The 9,314-nt window shown below is 44.3% G+C and overlaps 1 long non-coding RNA gene across 1 annotated transcript; it reads left to right on the top strand.

Moving 5' to 3' along the window:
* The first annotated feature begins 1,370 nt into the window (after window positions 1–1,370).
* Window positions 1,371–8,948, top strand: LOC109173416. The gene is made up of 3 exons (XR_002052899.1): window positions 1,371–1,390; window positions 1,782–1,783; window positions 8,874–8,948. It is a non-coding gene; the product is annotated as an uncharacterized LOC109173416 (long non-coding RNA).
* The last annotated feature ends 366 nt before the right edge of the window (window positions 8,949–9,314 follow it).

Here is a 9,314-nt window from a genome sequence, read left to right as displayed (position 1 = left end):
TATAATAATAATAGTAATAATAATAATAATAATAATAATAATAATAATAATAATAATAATAATAATAATAATAATAATATATTATTATTATTATTATTATTATTATTATTATTATTATTATTATTATTATTATTATTATTATTATTATTATTATTATTATTATTATTATTATTATTATTATTAGGATTAGGTTTCTTGGTTTGGATGGATCAAGGTTAAGTATGTTTGGGCTTGAGCTACACTATACTTATTGGACCTATAGGGTATATATATTTGGCTTTGTATTTGGACAAGGGTCTATGATCCACCGTGGGTCATATCAATCAATTAATGGAGATTAAATCCCTTTTTAATTGTTCTTGGCGAAATTAATTTCATAATTAATTCCGGGTTGAGGGATCGTAACACGGGGTGTTACAGTTGGCACCACTTGTGCCCGGTCATTGTACTAAAGGTACAGACCATAGCGGTGACTGTGCTAAAGGCACACACCCACCTTAGATTTGCTTGCCGTTGAGCATGGGTCAAGTTATAAGTGCTGCGGTGTCATGTTAGAGCTATATGTGCTAACCCCTTGATATTGGCACTAGAGGTGCGGATCATTGAATGGCACTGCGGCACCATCTTGATATGTTAGTGGTTGAAAGGTGGTTTTTCAGTGGAAGCATGTAGTTGCCAGGAGGCATAAGGGGTCGGGATATAAGGGTGGCCTGGAGGTCTAGGTTGAAACTGATATAAGGACAGAGGGGAGCTACAAGGTTGGAACATGGTATAAGGTTGGAAGATGAATTTTGTGCTTTGTTGACTACTTGCTAATTGATTGTAATGATTGTCTTTGTTGCCTCTACTTTGTTATTTGTATGCATATCTGCATGTCATGCCTTGAATTGCATACTTTGGATGCCTATTAGTTCGTATGATTATTCTATGATATCGAGTCTGTTAATATGTCTTGAGAGTCTTGATCTTGGATTTAAACTAGAGTCTCGTAAGTATATATGTATTCCAGTTTCAAAATGAGTTTCTTATATCTACCTATATTGTACTTAACGCGTTGGAGTGGGTGACCATAATTATTTGCTGACGGATGTTATACCAAATGTTTTTCAGGTGATGAGCATTAGCTTCGGAGCGCGCTAGCCAGAGCCTTGGACTTCGCTTAGTTAGTCTTAGCATAGTAGTTGGCATGCGTGCCTTGGGATTATATTGAATATCGATTTGAGGATTTCTTATGCTTGGTTAGTTTAGCTTGTGCACCTAGGTTCTCAAACCTAGGTGTGGCATAGCACCCCGACACTTACGGATAGCTGTATGCCATGTTTTGGATTTAATCAATGGATTCGCCTTTATTTTATAAGTTTTAAATATTTCAAAATTTAGGGGTGTTACAGTTGGTATCAGAGCCTAAGTTCGACCGTAGGATGAGACCCTTAAGACAAGACGTTAGGACATTAAGCTCGAACTCTAGGTACATACATACTTGAGATGTTAAGAATTAGACTCTAAGAATCTAAGCTGCATATAGGATAGTACTCTATGTTTAAGACCTTAAGATGCTAAGCCATAACTCTAGGTGCTTGAATACTTAGGACTTAGGAGTCTTAGGATGCGCGGTGAGGCTGTGAGTTTATCTATCATTATCTGCCTAATTTCTCCTCACTCTATCTTGTGCTTAGCTTAAAGATTCCCTATAATTATAGCATCAAGGTAAGGATGTGAACCCCTAACTTACCATTACAATCGACGTTGGCCCTGTAGAACACCAGAATGACGCCAACAAGAAGTCAGTCAAGGACCCCTGAACCCTCCGCCCACGAATCACTAGTTCAGAATCTACAACAACTGACTCAGGTTGCCCAGACACCTAGCAACGCCATCCTCCATAACAATAACCGACCACCACCACCACCGAACGGAAACTCTGATGTAGCTCGCCAAGTCTCGAACCATCGCCCGCCTGTCTTCTCAGGGGAAGAAGATCCCACAATCCTCGAAGAATGGATCCGAACCTTCGACAAGATCTTCGAGGTAGTAGAATGCCCGGAGGGACACCGTGTAGAGATAGCCTCCTTCTACTTCGGACACGAAGTCAATTTTTGGTGGGTCCACGAAGGACCTGCTTGTAGGCAAGAACCAGGGTTCAACTGGGAGTCCCTAAAAATGCAACTACGGGGACGGTTCTACCCCGCGCACATAAGGACAGCCATGTACGAGGAATTCCTCCACCTGAAACAAGGGATGGCCACGGTCATGGAATACCACAAAAGATTTCTCGAGCTAGCTCATTTCGCGCCCAAATTGGTGCCTACAGAAACGACTAAGATAGAGAAATTTGTGACCGGCCTCAACTTCGAAGCCCGGAAGGCTCTAATCGTAAGCAAACCCCGAACCCAAAACGAGGTTTACACCAGCTCCGCCGACCTCTACCGGATCCAACTTCTACAACAAGGAATTCAGGAATAGATCCACAAGAGGAATACCGGAAGTGGGGAACCGCCTGTGAAAAGAGCAAGGAACGACTCTAACACAAGGACGGTTAACACATCTAATCAAGGATCGTCTATAAGGAACAACGAAACCAACGCAAGACCATTCCTTTGCAGGAGATGCAATAAGGACCATAGGGGCAATGACTGCCTTAGAAACACCTTGCGATGCTTCAACTGTGGGGGAGAAGGACATAAAGCCTTCCAGTGCACTCGACCCCCGAGCACAAATCCTACGGTCATGGGCCAACAAGGGAGCGCGCATAACCGAGGGAATTAGTCGCACCCAGGCCGACCTTGAAACCAAAGCCAACATCGACACAGAAAATGTAGCTCTAGGAGACGAGGACGCCACAAATCAACCAAAGGAGAATCCGGAAGAGGAATTCTGCTTAGGATAAACTGTGAACCCCTGTAACTTACCCTTTTTGTAGGATCGCTTATTTAGTTCGGTTATTTAGAAATTTTCATGCCCTTAAATAAAAGACAAAGTCAATTAATTCAATCAGCTTAATTTCCCCTGACTACTGCCCCTCGGAGTAAGTGAAGGACTAAAATCTGCGCCTTCTATAATCTATGAATCCCCAAAACCCAACACGTGGTGAAACCAAAAGGTTCGACAAGAAGATCTAATCGGAGCACTTGCCACACCGGATCAAAAGAATAACAGGAAACCCCAAAGCATGGAAGAAGTGCACAAAAAAACTAATGTAACCAATAGGAATGAAACCTTGGACCTCTTATTTACAAGACCAAAGCCTTAAGCACTAAGCCATAGGTATTTCTTAAAGCTCCAAGGGGACACAACTTTCTTAAACCCCTCCAAATCCCTAAAACCCACAAAATCCCCAAATCAAAAACCCTTCTTCCTCTTCTTCTTCCCACTCTTTCCCTCTCTCTCTCCCTCTCTCCATCCACACCAGCTGACCACCCAAAACCCCTCAGCCGCACACCAGCAACCACCGCTGACTGCACGCCACCGGCCGCTCGCCGCCACAATCCCATCGACCACCCGGCTAACGGCCACCGCCCGCGAGACACCCATGACACCACTCTCCCGTCGAAACCCCGGCCAGACCCCGTTGCCACGCCACGATGCCACCGCCATCCCCGCCTAAAGGCAGCCAAGATCCTCGCCGCTGACTCCCGGGTCTCCGCCGGAACGAAGCAACACCGCCGCAGCGCGCCGTCGCCAAGCTCGCTGGTAGTCCCACCGGAATTCTCGCTGGAAATTGCGACGGAGCATCAAGCCACGCCACCGCCACCTTTTGGAGAATCCTACAATGCTGAAAAAGCCCGTCGGTACCCGAGTCTCGGAATGGCACGACGCCGACTACACGGTGATCGGAGGTAAAGCACTCGAACCCGACCAATTCTCTCTGGAATTGGTTGATACGCTTAGATTCAAAGAACTTTTAGATACCTATCTCACGATAAAAGGAGATACCTACCCCGAATTGGTGAAGAAGTTCTATTGTCATTTGGTAGACACCAAACGGGGGGACAAGTTAGAAATCACTTCTAAGGTCCGGGGTAAGGAAATAGTGCTCTCCGAAGGCCGCTTGGCTGAACTCTTGAAACTGACCACCACGGGTGTGTCAGTACTCGATACACGGGGTACAAGGATTAGCTTGGGTATTTGCTAGGAAGAGAAGGTGGTTTTACTTCGGCCACAAGGCCAAACAAGAAGTTACTAACCGCCGAATAGAAAATGCTAGTTATGATTGTGTCCGACAGCTTGTTTCCCACTAACAACAAGAGCAAGGATGTGGGGAGCTTGGAATGCACCTTTACCTATTTCCTTAAGCATAAGGTCAAGTTCAACTTACCCGCCCTTATGTTGAAACACATGGAATTCTGTAAAACTAGCAACCGACTCAGCCTACCCTACGAGATGATCCTAAGTTATGGAAAGAAAGGGAGTGGACCTAAGCCGGATTGAAGCCAGGCTCATGGGTGGGATGATTTTCAATGCCCAAAACCTCCACCGCAACGACATCTACTATATCGGAGATGGACAGTACATCACCCTCGAGGAGGTTTGCCTGAAATCCCCGGAGGAACGGCGAGTGTTGGTTTATCAGTTGGAAATCTCTAACAAGAAGCTGAGACGGGCAATGCAAGAAAGTGGAGAACCGGAGGAACAGGAAGAAGAAAGCGAGCCTAGCCAGCCTGAGCCCGCACAAGGAAGAGAAAACATGGAGGACCGAGATGAGATGACCATCAATGAGCGCATCCTTGCGCAGCTAACGAGTATTTTCATATTTTTCTATGTGTTGCTTGCAAAACCCCTTTCAGGTGGGCCCAACAGTGTGAAGAAGTCCAGTTAGATTAGTCTCGTAGTTAGAGATATTTAGACTCTAGTTTTATTGATGATTATGTTATGGATTTTAGACTTATCAACTTTATGTTTTGAGGATGTTGTAGACTTTTGGGGTGACGTTATTTCCCCTTATGTTTTCATTTTTTATAATGGATGCCAGACTTTTACTTTATTTCTAGTTTTACCCCTTTAGCCTGTGCAATCACCACGGAGTGGTGGTTGTGGCGGTGACACTCTCACTAATTATCTTTTAGTTTTTCCGCTTCTAAGTGATGTTAATGACTGTTTAGAGTTGTAATTAAGAGTTAGAAAAGTGGGGTGTTACAAATTGGTATCAGAGCGGTACGAACCGCGGGAGAGTTAGGAAATATGACCCTTAAGATTGAGTATAGAAACTCTAAGTAAAAGTCCTAGGAAGGACAAGTTAAGAAAACACCTCTAAGTTGAAGTCTTAAGAAGGACAAGTTAAGATAAGAACTCTAAGTGAAATCCTAAGAAGGATAAGAATAGGGAAAGAGCCCTAAGTTATGGAAATGGAGGTGAGAAAGACTGTGACACCACGTAATCCAAATTCAATTTAGGGATTAATTAAGTAATTAATCCTAATCCAATTGATAATTTAATTCCTTAAATTCCTGAAAATTCAATAGTCGGGGACTAGTAATTAACTAGTCATCCCAAAGTCAAGTGTTGTACCTTAAGCTTTGTGAGTAGTTCCCTTGTTCCCTTACACCTCTTAATTTTAGTAAGGGTAATAAAGACATTTCACCTTATGTTAGTAATGCAAGCTAACCTAGAAGACACCCTTCATTCTTTCCCTTACACTTTCTAAACTTGAGCTCCTCCTTCTCTCTAAAAGTTAGATAGCTTTTCTTCCAAGCCAAGTTGAAGCTCTACAAAATCTTCAAAGTTTGTCTTCAAAATTCCACCTTTCCTACCTTTGAGCATCTAGGAGGGTAAGAGCTATGCTTCTTTTGGGTTTTTAGTGTTTTCTAAGGTGTCTTTTCTTAAAGGTATAATCTTTATGATCTTTTGGTGTATTCTTGAAGTGGGTGAGGAAGGTGAACCTTGTTAGGAGCTTTGGGAAGTGTTAAGTGGAGGTTTTTGTCTACAAGAGGTAACCCATGCTCTACAAAATCTATTTTGTTTACCTATATGATGATTTATTGGATTCTACATGTGTTTTTGCTATGAAATGTGAGTGTTGATGCATTGTCTTGTGAAAATGCATATCTAGAGCTTGTTATTAGGGTTCATATATGCCATTGCTTGGCTATTCCTTTGATTCAAGTCATTTTGTTGTATTTGGTGGATTTGGCATGTTTTGGACTTGAATTTGAGCTTGGGGTTGAAAACCCCCGAAGGGATGTTTTTGGTACAGGGTGTGTACCCGCGGGCGGAACGGCCGGCGGGGCACCACCCGCGGGCGGAACCACGGGTGGAGGTCCACCCGTGGCTCAACCCGCGGGTACAATGTTGGTGTTGTTTGGGGATTTGTTCCCCGTGATTCTTTTGACTCGGTATTTGGTCTTTTGACTTCCCGATATTCTCTTGTGGAACTATTTGAGCGTCTTCTTGATGTTTCGTATGTCTAGAACCATATGGTAGGAATCCATTTAGGTTTTGGTGTCTTGAATCGTGCTAAGTGTTCAACATTGTGATTCGTTGTACCATGATGAGTCTTGTGTGTTTTTCGAAACTATGTTTGGTTTACCCGTTTGATAAGCATGCAAGTTCGGTGTTTTAATGCTAGCGTGTGTGTTGTTTGTCCTTTCCTATTGTTGATGATGACTTGTGTTAATCATCGTTGTTGTTGGACTGTGATCCATTCCTTGATTGAGTATGGTTTCATATCTTCGTTGTGATCCGTTGATTGATTCCTATTATGGTGTGGTGTGTGTGGATGTACCTGGATTGCACGATTAATGGTATGAGACATTAGTCACCAAGGTATGGCAGTGGTCCTCGTGGTGGCCATGACGCGATTATGGAGTTTTTGACCTGAGTGATGGGTTCACGTATTTCTTGGGTGGCATGTGTTGCCGCGTGTGTGATCGGTACCTCGCGTACTATGAATCGGTGGTCTTGTTGGTGGTTGTAGGTGGGGGATGACGGTCCCAGGAGGGAAAAGGTTGGACTTGGATGTACAGGGGTCCTGGAGGTAATGGTTGGAACTAGACCTAAGGTTGGGGGTAGCCATAAGGTTGGAATCAAGCATAAGGAAGGCATCTCAATTCATGATGGGTGATGTCACGAAGGCTTGTGTAGTCGTTGTTGTGTATTTCTCTATTTGTGACATGTGTTGTAACAAAGGCATGTGTTGCCAATGGTTGTGTCCTTATTCTCTTGTGTTATGCATGTCGGGTGTTAATCTACTGTGTGATGGTAGATTATGCCTTGAGCTGTTCTTGTGAGTCGTTATTACTTCTTGTGGTATTGGGATGTGTTCCCTTATCTTTATTGTGAGTGCAAAGAGTCTTGGGTTTGACTTCTATCTTGGCTTTGAAATTGATATATACTATATCTCGTTTCGCAAATGATTTTGTATATATATATAAACTATCTACCTATGATATTTCACATGTATTGGTGGGTTACCAGCATCATTCGCTGACCGGGCGTGTCCCATATATCTATGTGTATCTTTCAGGTGCTGAGTAGATGAGAGCGCGGTCTAGAGGCTGTTAGTGTAGATCCCTTTCCTTTGTGATGGTTTGGGCCTGGGTGCCTTTGATTAGACTCTAAACTTTATGTTGTTAGCTTTGCTTTGGGGATTGATAGATTATGTTGCAGATGTTTACGCCTGTGCATTCACCGTTGTGTGAACGTGGCATAACACTCTACATTTTCCATCTATTTCATGCTTAAGTCTTTCGCTGTGTATGTTTTATGGTTAGTTTATCTGCATGTTTAAGGTTTAAATTCGTATGGAAATCGGGGGTGTTACAGTTGGTATCAAAGCCTAGGTTTGAGCCTAGGATGATAGAGTCTAGACTTCTAAGTGGCTAAGAGTGGTTCGAGACCTTAAGGTGACAATAAGAATCTAAGTGTTTAGGCTTAGGATTCCTAGGATACGCGGTGAGCTGAGTGTTGTTTACAGTTGTTTGCTTGTTTGTTGTCTTGTTGGTAACCGTGTTGTTGTTGTAGAAGCTTTGCGATGTCTCCTTGTCAACGTGCGAGTACTCCGGAGAACCCAACGAATGAGCAGCTCGCCCAGAACCTACAGCAGTTGACGCATACTATGCAGACTCTTAGTGAGGCGTTGCTGAACAACAACCATCCCGTGCCACCTCCTCGGCCTGCCGGGCATAAAGATATGGGGCGTCTCGTGTCGGGTCACAGACCACCGACCTTCGTGGGTGAAGAATATCTAGTTGTCTTAGAGGAGTGGATGAGAACGTTTGATAAGATCTTTTCGGTTGTTGGTTGTCCGGAAGAGCGGAGGGTAGAGCTTGCGACGTTCTACTTCAGTCATGAGGCTGATTTATGGTGGATACACGAGGGTCCAGCCTGCCTCGAGGAGCCTGAATTTGGTTGGTCTACCCTGAAGGATCGGATGCGTGAAAGGTTTTATCCGGCGCATGTGCGAGCCGCGATGTACGAGGAATTCCTTCATCTTCAGCAAGGATCTCTATCGGTGGTTGAGTACCACAAGAAGTTTCTAGAGGTTGCGCGCTTCGCCCGAATGCTTGTGCCTACCGAGCTCGCCAAAGTTGAGAAGTTCGTTGCTGGCTTGGATTACGAGGCACGAAAAACTCTAACCGTGAGTAGACCGAGCTCTTTGAGGAAGCATACCTGAGTACTTCGGATTTGTACCATGTTTAGCAGCTGCAGCGAGGGTCTTATTAGCTTGCAAGAAAGAGGACCGAGAGTGGAGGCTCTTCCAACTACAAGAAGCCGCGATCGAGCTTTCAAGCTAAGAATGCATCATCTCCAACCGAAGGACCCAATCGAGCGGAGCATGGAAATCAAGCCTAGATGTTCCCGTGTCGTAGATGTGGGAAGGTACATGCAGGTCAGGACTGTCATGGTCAAGCGTTCCGGTGTTTTCGTTGTGGAAATAGGGGTCACAAGGTCGCCGAGTGCCCTCAGCAAGCCAATCAAAGGGCATTGCCGCCACCCCCAGGAGCCGGAGGAGCAACAGGAGGTAGCTCGAGTCGTGGAGCAGCCGGGGCCAGGCCATCGGGGAGAGTCTTCGTGATGGGGCTTAGTGGAGGAGGAGCTAGTAGGTAATCTTTTTCTAGCCTACTCTTGTCTTTAAAACGCATCTTGTTCCTTGTTGCCTTGCCTACCCTTGTCTTGAGTCTTCGTGATGGGGCTTAGTGGAGGAGGAGCTAGCAGGTAATCTTTTTCTAGCCTACCCTTGTCTTTAAAAGGCATCTTGTTCCTTGTTGCCTTGCCTACCCTTGTCTTTAAAAGGCATCTTGTTCCTTGTTGCCTTGCCTACCCTTGTCTTTAAAAGGCATCTTGTTCCTTGTTGCATTGCCTACCCTTGTCTTTAAAAG

Source organism: Ipomoea nil, unplaced genomic scaffold (assembly GCF_001879475.1).
Source record: "Ipomoea nil cultivar Tokyo-kokei standard unplaced genomic scaffold, Asagao_1.1 scaffold0480, whole genome shotgun sequence".
NCBI classification, from domain to species: Eukaryota; Viridiplantae; Streptophyta; class Magnoliopsida; order Solanales; family Convolvulaceae; genus Ipomoea; species Ipomoea nil.
This window is presented reverse-complemented; position numbering and strand designations above follow the sequence as displayed.